This window comes from Lutra lutra, chromosome 13 (genome assembly GCF_902655055.1).
Source record: "Lutra lutra chromosome 13, mLutLut1.2, whole genome shotgun sequence".
NCBI lineage: Eukaryota > Metazoa > Chordata > Mammalia > Carnivora > Mustelidae > Lutra > Lutra lutra.
In genome coordinates, this window is record NC_062290.1 from 48,884,938 (window position 1) to 48,897,706 (window position 12,769).

General features: G+C 38.8%; 1 long non-coding RNA gene across 1 annotated transcript in view; it reads right to left on the minus strand.

Annotated features, from left to right (window-relative positions):
• Window positions 1-2,612: 2,612 nt before the first annotated feature.
• The window catches only part of LOC125083187 (uncharacterized), a 73,434-nt gene continuing 63,277 nt past the window's right edge, over window positions 2,613-12,769 (minus strand). Inside the window, exons 4-5 of the long non-coding RNA XR_007122209.1 lie at window positions 9,558-9,604; window positions 2,613-3,249 (exon numbers count right to left, since the gene is read on the minus strand). This is a non-coding gene — a long non-coding RNA (uncharacterized LOC125083187). The remainder of the gene's footprint in view (window positions 3,250-9,557; window positions 9,605-12,769) is intronic.

A 12,769-nucleotide genomic window follows, 5' to 3' on the forward strand; every position in this document is an offset into this window, starting at 1 on the left:
TAGATTTTATTACTAATGGTGGTCAGTTCTTTGTGTTTATAGGATATCTTTTTTTTAATTCAAAGAGTTCCAATTACTTAATAGAAGCAGTGATTCCTAGGTAATTACTACTAACTAGTACTACTCAAGTCTAGGATGCTAATGGCCAAGAACTAGTGTGCCTGGCAAAGTGCTAGGGAATTTACATACATTATTTTTAATCCTTAAAGTAACTCACCGAGGAAACATCTTTTGTACTTTTTTTGTAGAAAAGTGAGGGTTAGAGAATTTGAGACATGCTCAAACCAACTCCAAGTAATGTCAGGGCCAGAATTTAAACACAGATCAATATGATTCTAAAGTCTGTAGGTTCTCTTCATAACACCTAGTTATATTCTGCATTTTTAAAACATTATTATTTATTTACAAAATAAATGCCTTCTTTAAACCAATAGAATAAAGAATAAAGACTTGAAGTTACAGGCAATATCAAAGTCTCTAACTTACTTCCCGTCTGACAACCTGTGGGTGCTAAGCCCATATGGAGTTGTTGATATTCAAACAAAATAATAACTGCTCTAATGCCCAATCTTTGGAGCAGAAAAGCAAAATTCACTGACAATACAAAATTCTCCTGAAATCTATGTATTAGATTATGTGGTACCTTGGACACTATCTCAGGATTTCAGTATTTTTAAAGATTTATCTATTTATTTGGGAGAGAGAGTCAGAGACGAAGACAGAGAATGCCCAAGCATGAGCAAAGGGAGGGGCAGAGGGAGAGGAAAAGGGAGAGAAGCAAACTCCCAGTGGTCAGGCAGCCCTACATGAGGCTCGATCCCATGACCCTGAGACCACAAACTGGGCTGAAATCAAGAGTCAGATGCTCAACCAACTGAGCCACCCAGGTGCCCTTTCACACATTTAATTCTGAAGCTCCAGTTGTGTTTATTAGGAAAAGAGGGGAAGGCATAACAGAATGAAACAGATCTGAAGAATATGATTTTACTTTAAATGGAAGATTAAGAAATCAAATGGATCATGACTTTTATTTATATCCAATTCCCCGAGTTGGCAGATGTCAAAAAGAAAGATCCCCTTCTCTTTTTCTCTGATACTCTGTCCCCTTCCTTCTTTTCTTTCCTTTTATTTTTTTCCTTTAAAGAGAAGGAACATTTATTAGATTTTTTTAAAATTTCTTTTCAGCGTAACAGTATTCATTGTTTTTGCACCACACCCAGTGCTCCATGTAATCCGTGCCCTCTCTAAGACCCACCACTTGGTTCCCCCAACCTCCCACCCCCTGCCCCTTCAAGACCCTCAGGTTGTTTTTCAGAGTCCATAGTCTCTCATGGTTCACCTCCCCTTCCAATTTCCCTCAACTCCCTTCTCCTCTCCATCTCCCCATGTCTTCCATGTTATTTGTTATGCTCCACAGATAAGTGAAACCATATGATAATTGACTCTCTCTGCTTAACTTATTTCACTCAGCATAATCTCTTCCAGTCCCGTCCATGTTGCTACAAAAGTTGGGTATTCATCCTTTCTGATGGAGGCATAATACTCCATAGTGTATATGGACCACATCTTCCTTATCCATTCGTCCGTTGAAGGGCATCTTGGTTCTTTCCACAGTTTGGCAACTGTGGCCATTGCTGCTATAAACATTGTGGTATAGATGGCCCTTCTTTTCACTACATCTGTATCTTTGGGGTAAATACCAAGTAGTGCAATTGCAGGGTCATAGGGAAGCTCTATTTTTAATTTCTTGAGGAATCTCCACACTGTTCTCCAAAGTGGCTGCACTGATTTTTTAAAGTTTATTTATTAGCCAGGCAACATTTTAACTACATTCATGGCTGTTGAAATAAATGCTGAAAATAATCACATGCAATCCTGTTTTCATCTCCCAACCCCTATTCAAGGTGAGGAGAAAATGAGACAACACAGGTAGGCTAAAATAAACACCAAATAATTATCTCAGTAATGAATCATTAAAGTGCCCAGAGAGGACAGTGCAAGTCAATGATCATCTTATCAACACATTAAAAAGGCATTTAAAAGGGAACTGTGATCTTTAGCCACTATTGCTTCAGAATTGCAAGTGGCAAGATCAAAAATCAAGGGCAGGGAATGGCATTAAATTGGAATAAAGAGAAAGACTGGCACTATGTTTTTGTTTGTTTTCATTTAAATCAGGGATGCCCTGGTAAGTGTGTAATGTGTGTATGTAGACACACTGGAGTCAAGATAGGATTAATTAGCATGTAATCAATTGTATTACAGATGCATTTCCCCACACACAAAGTCAGGAATCCACACATAAAATCCTAAGTGGTAGAGCCCCAGGTGGGAAAATCTGAGTGGCAGAGCAGTCGGGGACCAGACACAGGTCACTTTGCCACTTAGTGACAGAGTCCTCGTTAGACACCATAAAGATGAAGACCAAGTCAAGAAGCAGCAAATAAGCCCACGATTTTCATGTGTTACTTTAATCTTAAATATAATTCTCAAAGACACACATTTTTAAGCAAGAACATTCATATTTCTCCAAAGAGACAGCATGTGCAGCAAAAACAGGATTCTGGCTATTTGTATCTGACAGAGACCACCATACCTACACAACATCGTTACTCTTCTAGAACTTTATTCTCATCTGCCATTCACAACTCCTCATAAATGGATAATTTCTGCAAAATTTGTGATTGATGTCTTAGTTCCTTTACCCAAGAACATATTGGTAAATACTGCACACAGCGAATCTGACCCAAGTATGTAGTATCATCCTTGGTTAGACTGTGGCTGCTGATTGCCTGATTTGTTTCCTACATAATCGTTAACTTCTGCTCTAGAGTCAACATCACACTTCTTAAATATGAGATGAGAACATAGAATGGAGCCTGAAATCTTTTCTGTAAAAGATGGGTGTGTCGTAGAAATAATGATGAAAACAACCAGAGATGGAGCAATACACATGACTTGAGAACATAAAACGAGCTGTATACGTATCACTCGCCTAAAATCCAAAGGGTGAATTTTTTTTTTCTTCACAAGCAGAAGATAAAGGTGTGTCACAAATTTCCCAAAGTATGAAACACTCTGCTAGGAGACTCACCCATACCCCATAAACTCTGGACAGAGGTGATATTGTTCCCAGTAGACAGATGAGTATGGACTCCGGCACAAGTATGGGCACATGGAAAATGAGTATGAGAGAGGCTCATAAGTTGCCAAGGTCACTGAGCTAATAAGATAGAGAACTGGGGATTCCTGAAACAAAAATATATAATGTAACAACACAAACTTCCTGTGAAGGAGCTACTTCTGTTGTCCAATTACAGGTGTGTTGGGGTCACATACGCTATATTCATATATGATATTTTATTTTATTTTTTAAAATATTTTATTTATTTATTTGTCAGAGGGAGAGAGCATAAGAGGGGGAGCAAGGAGCCTGATGTGAGACTTGATCCCAGGACCCTGGAATCATGACCTGAGCCGAAGACAAACGCTTAACTGACTGGAGCCACCCAGGGTCTGCATTTGTGAAATTTTAAATTTAATACAGCCACACCAAAATGAGAAAATAGATTCTGACACCCAAATTGAAAATTTAAAAAAAAAAATGGAAGTAAGAATAATCCCATCCTTTGGGATATCTTTCTTTAATCTCCAGATTGGTGGAGAATTGAGTACCCCTCCACCATTTTATTCCTTCATCATAGAGCTCACCACATTACACTGAGATCATCTGGTATTTTGCCTTTGCCTTTTTCCTTTTACCAAGTTGTGGGATCACTGAATTTATTATGTTACTTAGCTAAAATGTTTTCTAACATATGGGCATCACTACATAAAGACTTATTGTCTGAACTAGTTGAATCGTCACCATTGGGGTCTGCAATTTCACCAGCTTTCTAGAACTCTTCAACATGTTTGGTCCACGACATGCCGGAGAGCCTGTGACATATTATTCATCTAGCAAAATGGTAGCCATCTATCCAGTGGGAGCGGAGCCATCTATCCACTGACACACTTAAAAAAATAAAAGGCAGTAAGAGAAGTTAGGGAAGAGAGATTGTCATGCATACTAAGGCCCCCTTCACCACACACAAAAGGGGCTTTCTGCACTCTTTGGACAATGGGGAATAGGTACCCTGTGCCTGCAGTCATCAAAGCCTATCTCACATAATCTCTGCTAAGTCTCTTCAAAAACCTAAGAAGATACAGAGCCTCAAGGTCTCATCAGAGACAGATGTGAAATATAACTACCAGCCTCCTGAAATAAGTTCATCAGCTCAGAAAAGAACAAACGAGACTTGACAACATTCTTGTCAAGAGAATTGATAGGAAAGGCCAGGGCTTTGCCACATGAGTACACACTGATTGTTGCTCGGGGCTTAGAGAATGACGAGCGAGCGGAGGCTCTTCGCTGGGAACGTTAGCCATGAACACTCAGAGAAAGAAAAGGGTGATTAGAGCGAAAAGTTGTGAACTCTCAGATGCCATTGTACCTGAGAACAAACTAACTTTTTTCTCCCTGAGTTTCTGGAAGCCAAGCTAAAAAGAAGAAAAAGAAAAGGAAAAACCTGCACATTTTTTTTCCTTTTCATTTGTGATAATGTTTCAATGCCAAAGAGAAAATGTGATGAAAATGCCAAAGAAAAGAACTGTGGAATCTATAGCATTCATTGTGTTTATATAGAGATTATGCTTCTGGTTAACAGCCTCCAGAAGGTAAGCAAGTGCTAGATCTATGCATTTAAAATAGAAGAGAGCGGGCACAGTTCCCACTTTTTTAGTAGAGCAAAATGATTTGGGGGCTGAATATAATTTCCTTTTCCATATAATAAAAACTTTATAAGAACTTACTCTCTAACTCAGAGTTCCTGTATTTTTTTTTCTTTGCTTTCTAAAATGTCTTCATGACAAAAAGCCATGTCCACACAGTTTTGATATTTCCCAACCTGAAACTGTGAGGCAATCAGACTTGCAAAGGATTAGCAGTCATATATTCTTGCTCATGTCTTTATCTGCTCTGATTACAGTCAAAGTTACTCCCAACCTCTACCCCCATACCACACGTGTACATATCGGAACACACACACACACACACACACACAACGTCAGGCTGGACTATAAGTTTATGCTCAGTGCATTCAGAGCAAAATAGAATACGTTCCATTTCTCAGAGCTGCAAATAAATCAGGTTGAGAAACGCAGAGAAAATGCAGATATGAATAAATTATTCCAAATGACTCCATTTACAGTATCGCCAATATTATTGCATCAAGAAGGTGCAAAGTGTATTGGTTACATGAATGATAGCACAGGCAATAGCCTACTATCAAGACCATTAATAATGAGGTCTTGGAAGAATATGTAAAGACTCTCAAAGATGTCCATGATATATTGTTGGCTGAATAAACAGACTACAAAACAACGCCTACAGTTTAGTCCCAATTTTGAAATGACAAAATAGGATCATTTGACTACCAGTCTAGTCTGCATTTAATAGCAAAGAAAAAATAAATAGTCTAACCTGAAGCCCTAGAATGTATTTTGGAAAAAAAAAAAGAAAAGATGGAAAGGAAAACATTTCAGAAAATGTTGGGTTTTTTTCCCCTCTGAGCGGTAGAATTTTCTCTTGTTTACTTATCTAGTAAACTACACAAAGACAAATGACAAACAAGAAGATGACCTGCCTTTTTCCGAAATCAGTGAGTTTGAGGAGTTTTGAAAAATAGCCTCACAAATAAGGTATCAGTGGCTATTTTTTAATTGAGCTATCTTTCAATGAAGAGAAATTGCTTACTGATCTCTCAACCTTAAATAGTAAAATGATGAAATACATAACCTAGCCGGAGTCCCATTAATCACCATCAGTGGGACTGTGAAAATTGCACCTGAGAATGTAGAACTTTCTGTAATTTGGAGCTGTGAGTAAAAGGGAGGGGAATTGGAGGCAAACAAAAATTAGTAAAAAACATAAATAAATAAATTTATCTCCTTATAATCTCTCTTCCATGGTTCTGCTTCTCCATGAATATTTTTAAATAAAATTGTTTCAAAATTACATGAAACACAAAATGTAAAGGTAAATCATTTATGGCTCATAATGTTTCTCCTTTCATCTGGTTCTGTAGGTAGGCTGGGTCTTATCCACTCTGCTTTTCCAGGAAGATCACTGACCACTCAGAACTAAAAATGATTAATATCGCTATATAGCAGGAAGGAAACATTATCTGAAACTCAGTTCTCCATTTTTTTTTCCTTTGATAAATTTGAGTCTGAATTTAAGTTAGTTCTTATGCTTATTTAGTATTCTGTGGGCATTAAAAGCCAACTCTATGATAACAATAAAGCATCAAAACAACAAGAATAATCAAAGCTGCCATGTACTGAGACTTTACTGGGCTAAATACTTTATATGGCTTATAAATACATATATGTATGTATATAATCTTCACAGATTTTTAAAATTATTTTTAAAAAAAAATTTATTTGTTTGACAGAGAGAGAGAGAGTGAGAGAGAGCACACAAGCAAGGGGGAGGGAAAGAGGGAGAAAAAGACTCCCTGCGGAGCAGGGAGCCCAATGTGGGGCTCGATCCTAGGACCCTGGGATCATGACCTGAGCCGAAGGCAGAGGCTTAACCCACTGACCCACCCAGGCACCTCTAATCCTCACAGTATTTCTGAGGTACTCTTATCCCTACAGTAAGCATTTTGAAAAGACCCAAAAACTTGAAATTCAGACTCATCCCAATTCACCCAAGCCCAACCAACAACCCAGCACTGGAACCAGAATCAGAAATGCAGGTTTTACACATTTCACAGTGCTTTCAGCAGCACATGCCCTCCCCAGTGTCCATCACCCAGCCTCCCTATCCCTCCCACTATCACAGACCTGTATCCTTGAAACAAATAATACATTATATGCTAATTTTAAAAAAGATTAATATGATAATAGATTTTTAAAATAACTTTACTGAGCTACAATTCATATACCAGAAAATTCGTGTTTGTTTGTTTTTTTTTAAGATTTTATTTATTTGACAGAGAGAAATCACAAGTAGGCAGAGAGGCAGGCAGAGAGAGAAGAGGAAGCAGACTCCCTGCTGAGCAGAAAGCCCGATGTGGGGCTCGAACCCAGGACCTGGGATCATGACCTGAGCCGAAGGCAGCGGCTTAACCCACTGAGCCACCCAGGCGCCCCGAAAATTCGTGTTTTTAAAGCATATAATTTGGTAGTGAGACTATGCACAGAGTGTGCAGCCATCCACATGATCAATTTTAGAACATTTTTGTCACTCCAAAAAAAGCATGTCCCCATTAGCAGTTACTCCCCACCTTCCTCCCCCAGCCCTTGAAAACCTCTAACCCTGGTTTCTGTCTCTATAGATTTCTGGTAAATTCTGGTGATTTCATAAAAATGGAAGCAAACACTGAAAAAAAAGAAAAGAAAGTGCAGGTTTGTCCAATTCATAATCAGTGCACCAGATACTGATTTTATACCTCACTTCTGGCTAGTTCTTTAAACACAGATATTTGGTCAGTCACTAACCCACCAAAATGTTTTTGTTTGTTTGTTCCAAGATTTTATTTATTTATTTGGGAAAGAGAGTGAGCATGAGTGGCCAGAGGGCCAGGGAGACTCTCCGCAGAGCGTGGACAGACTTGGGCTCGATCCCAGGACCCTGAGATCACGACCTGAGCTGAAGTGAAGTCAGATGCTTAACCCATTGAGCCAGAGCCACTCAGGCGTCCCACCGAAGTGTTTCTTAAGTTTAATTAATGTTTCTCCCTTGATGGGAAGACGAAGTTACACAGAGGACGCAACTGAATGCACATTCAAATTACAACAGGCCTAAAACCACAAGTAAATGGGAGGAGGTCAGAGGGCTCGTGACCCCGTCTCTCTGGTCCTAATCCGTCCTAAGTAGGTTCAGGTGAGCACGAGAGTCTGGCTTTAGAAATAGAGCACAAGCCACAGTGGTACTAAGAGAGTCTAATTAGCTCTTTTAATTGTGCATCTCTTTAAATACATTTGTATTTAAGGTGGAGAAATGGGGATACAGCTATTTATGCTTTGGGAGAAAGGAAAGGAGAAGAAAAGTAAAGATGAGGGAGGCAAAGAAAAGAAGAGACAGAGATTCAGACATTATTTTTTCCCTCTGCTTATAGCATCTAATTCATTAATCTAAAGTTTCTGAGATGTGATCAGTTCTTTAAAAAACTCGGATTGTCAAAAGTACAAAATAAATCAACACCGATGTAACAAAACGAGTCAGAAAATGAGGGAAAAAATGACATCTTTCAAGATCAACTGTTCCACAGAGTACAGAACAAGCTGGCAGTGTGCCGAACATCATATATTAACTAGCATAGGCACATACACAAAAAAAATCTGACAGTCAATGCATATCAGAGTTAGGAGGCAAAAGAACCAGTCCTCCCTGGGGATGGATGTGTTGTGATATCTCTGACAAGAGGGGTTTCTTAACCAATCCAAAGGTCTTCTACTTTATTGTGTCTATCATGAAACACATTTTTGTGTGTCTCTCTTAGAATCCACAGCCACGACAAAAAAAAATCACATAGAAGAAGATGAATATGAGTTTGAGATATCCAGAAAGTCTGAAAGTGCAAATCACTTCCTCCATTTATGGATACTTGAATGAATGAATCAGTAGTGGGTATTATAGACCGGGATGTCAGGTGGGGTGGAGGAGAGGCTTAGAAACCAGATAAAACTTAATGAAAATGATTACTTATGTGATGTTTATTCAAAAAGCCATCTCTTGGGGCGCCTGGGTGGCTCAGTGGGTTAAGCCGCTGCCTTCGGCTCAGGTCATGATCTCAGGGTCCTGGGATCGAGTCCCGCATGGGGCTCTCTGCTCAGCGGGGAGCCTGCTTCCCTCTCTCACTGCCTGCCTCTCCGTCTACTTGTGAACTCTCTCTGTCAAATAAATAAATAAAATCTTTAAAAAAAAAAAAGCCATCTCTTATTTCTTCCCTACTAGACAGTCTTTCTTGGCATTAATTCACTTTTTGGTGTGTTTTCAATGAATCTGTGTTAGTCATCTAGTAAACATTAAACATTTTAATACATATTAAAGCACCAGAGATGTCAAACTAAATTTAGATTTTACCTCTAAGGGACTCAGCCAAGTTAATTTTTTTTGGGGGGGGGGACATTGATTAATCTTGTAAGAGTAAGGTGTCTTAGAAATTTGGGGTCAATAACCACTGAATGAGAGTCAAGAAAAAAAGAGTGAAGAATGCAGTGGGAGCTGGCGAACCTTGGAACAGAAGGAAAGGAAAGGGAAGAATAAGGCATGAGAAATAGAACTATGCAGAGGAACAGGAGGGACTCGGCATGGACAGAATTGATTAAGAGAGGATCACGTACTGGAAACTGACACAGGGAGCCTTCATGAGGGAACACAAAAGGCATGGTGAATATGTTCGAAGAAACTAAGGAGAAAGAAAAGGGTGAAAGGAGTGAAAAAGGAAAAGTTGAAGAAAAAGGAATACTGACTGGAAATGAGATAACATGAGACAAAAGCATCCTACCAAGAAGTCGAACTGGCAAGGTTCTTGGCTCTTGTTCTTGAGGCAAACTGCAGAGAAATATAGAGGGGATTCAATTTAGGGAGGAAATTTTGAAAAGCCTTGTGGAGAGCAGAGGTGGGTGGGAGGGTGGGGTAGCTGTATTAATTGGTTTATCTGAAGTGGTGGCTGGGTCTGGGTCTGGAGTAAAGGCAACCCAACACAGCTATGGGAAGATAAAGCAGACTTGTTAGCATTCGTTCTTGCTTTTCTTCCACCATTGCCTTGGGATAAGGAGAACTTGTTTCTACAGTAACAATTCGGACCTCTAGTACTATTGCAAATGTGAGGAGGAGAAAAACCAGGAAGAATGAGTCCTATGTTATGGAGGAGTTCAGAGAATAAAGGGAAAGACCGGACTAGGGCAGTTCCTTCCCCACTGTGTCTTCTTCAGATCCCCAGGGCTGAGAGGTGCCCCTTAACAAGTCTGCTTCTCTAATGGTGCTTCTGCCTCATACAGCTAAGGATGGAGCGAGCCCTAACCTGAGTGGTTCTGTGGGGTAAGGGCTGATTGAAAGTCACGTTCAAAGGCCAGATTCTCCCCTGGGGCACATTCAACACCTCCCTGACTCTGCTCATCTAGTTGAAAAGAAGCCCCCAGCTTCCTACGCCTACACTGCCTGCAGAGTGGACAATGAGCCCAGGAGGAAAGGGGGTTAAAGATCTTAAAAACTAAGACATTTGAGGGAACAACTGTTTTGAAATAAAAACCATAAACTGGATTAGACAGTTTTGTTTTTTGACTTTTCTTGACAAAGTCTAAAACTAGAACAGGTGCACCAGAATTTAAAATGAGCAATTTATTTTTCTTTTTAATTAATTAATTAATTTACTTACTCATTTGACAGAGAGAGAGAGATCACAAGTAGGCAGAGAGGCAGGCAGGGGGCGGGGTGGGGGGGGCAGGCTCCCTGCTGAGCAGAGAGCCTGATGCAGGGCTTGATCCCAGGACCCTGAGATCATGACCTGAGCGGAAGACAGAGGTTTAACCCACTGTGCCACCCAGGTGTCCCTATAAGGAGCAATTTAAAGACAAAATTGTAGATTCTCCTACAAGAAAAAAAAGTAAAGGAAAAAGAAACAGATAATGTGTAAACAATACTAAGGGAAAAAAGATTAACAAAAGTGCTATCATCCAGAAGATAGGACATTCAGAAAGAAAGAATATAAAAGTGGAGAGAAGGAAATATTTGAAAAAATAATAAATCCCTCATGATTAAAAAAAAAGATGAAAAACAGATTTAATGGTTCCATAAAATGCCAGAGCATGAATATTTAAAAAAAAAAAAAAAACTCCCATGTAAAAGAGAGGAAATTTAAGACTATTAATGACAAAACTTAGAATTACCTTAATAATTTCAAAATGACAAAGCATAGTATATACAAAGAAATCAGAACAGTGGATGCAAGAAGACAATGGGGTATATTTTGAAATACTGAGAATAAGGAATCTGAACCAAGAATTTTGTATCTGGCCAGACTATGATTCAAATATAGGGTAATGATTAAAAAAATATTCCCAGCCATAGACACCTTCAAAATTTTACCACATAAATACTTGTAAGACAGTCTTGAATTAAGTCCTTAAGAAAGAGGAAACATAAATACAAATGCTGTATGAGATGTAAGAAGCAGAAGTGACTAAACATCTAGTAGATGTTTGTTGTGATCTTTTCAAAGTAGCTAAGAACAAGGGAAAGAAAAAGTAGGAAATATAGGCATTAAAAACCCCAAATTAAAAAACAATTATTAGCACTATGGGACGGGAAAGAAGACCAAGCTAGGAGCTTTCTCAAATTTTTTCTTATTATTGGAAAGTTACAGATTTTAATTTTTTAAAAATAAGAGAATGGAGAGATTTTAAAGAAATAAAGTGATCACTTCCTCTAAAACTCAACTAGGTAAGGCAAAGTGATGCTCATGTTGAGAACCATGTGGACGATGTAGATTTTAACATTTTTTTTGTTTTGTTTTGTTTTTAAGATTTTATTTATTTGACAGAGATAGAGAGAGATCACAAGTAGGCAGAGAGGCAGGCAGAGAGAGAAAGGGGAGGAAGCAGGCTCCCTGCGGAGCAGAGAGCCCGATGCGGGGCTCAATCCCAGGACCCCGGGAACATGACCTAAGCTGAAAGCAGAGGCCTTAACCCACTGAGCCATCCAGACGCCCCGACGATGTAGATTTTAAATCTGCTAAACGATACTGCCGAGCTGAACAGGCAGTTAGAAATTGCAGGGCCAAGATCTAGAAGAATAAAGAAATACTAGGCACTTGGCAACCATTTTTACTCTGGGAAGTTTCTGTCTACTTGAGAAAAGGAACCTGAGAGGCTGAGAAGCTCAGCAGAGAGAATGAAGTCTACACAGTCCAGGGCCCACCAAGGAAGGTCAGGTGCCTAATAAAACCTCATCCTTTGAGTTGGGGACCAAAAGATCTTCATTCTAGGTTTGAGCGTGAATGGAAATAGACTAGAGAGCCAAGGGACCAAATCTCCCAAATAATTTTCAATCCCTACTTGAAATAAGGCGATCCCTATTTAAAAGAAGCATTGATTGTCCTCCTTCCCTCCAGCCAAACACAAACTCAAACTTCTTTCATGAAAGATACAGGAACCCATGGTCTCTACAATTTTTAAGGACCATATCCAGCACACAGTGTAAATAATCAAAGCTGTGAAATTAGAGGTCAATAAGATCATAAAATGAGAGGAACAACAGAAAACAGAAAATCACCCAAAGGGGATCTAGACTATAGCATTATCAGACACAGGATCATTAAAAGGATAAATCTAAAAATACGATCTGTAAAAGGCCATAATAATAACAAATAATAATAACAGACGTGATTAAAATATATAAACCAAATGGACAGAAACAGAAGAGTAGAACAGAATTGTCTCAAGTCCTTATATTTTCTGGGAAAATGTAGAAGTATAAATTTATATTAAACTCTAATAAAGTATGCAGGCTATAAGGAAATTATTGAAAAAAGGATACTAATTATAAAGGACAACTGGAATAAAAATAAAGCATAGTATGAAAAGAGGAAAATGTAGAAAAAAAAGATGGAAAACAAATAATAATAACATGACAGATACAAACTCATCAAATCATTGTTAATATTGATAATGGCGATTATATGTAAATAAACTAAATGCTCCAAACAAAAGAAAGAAA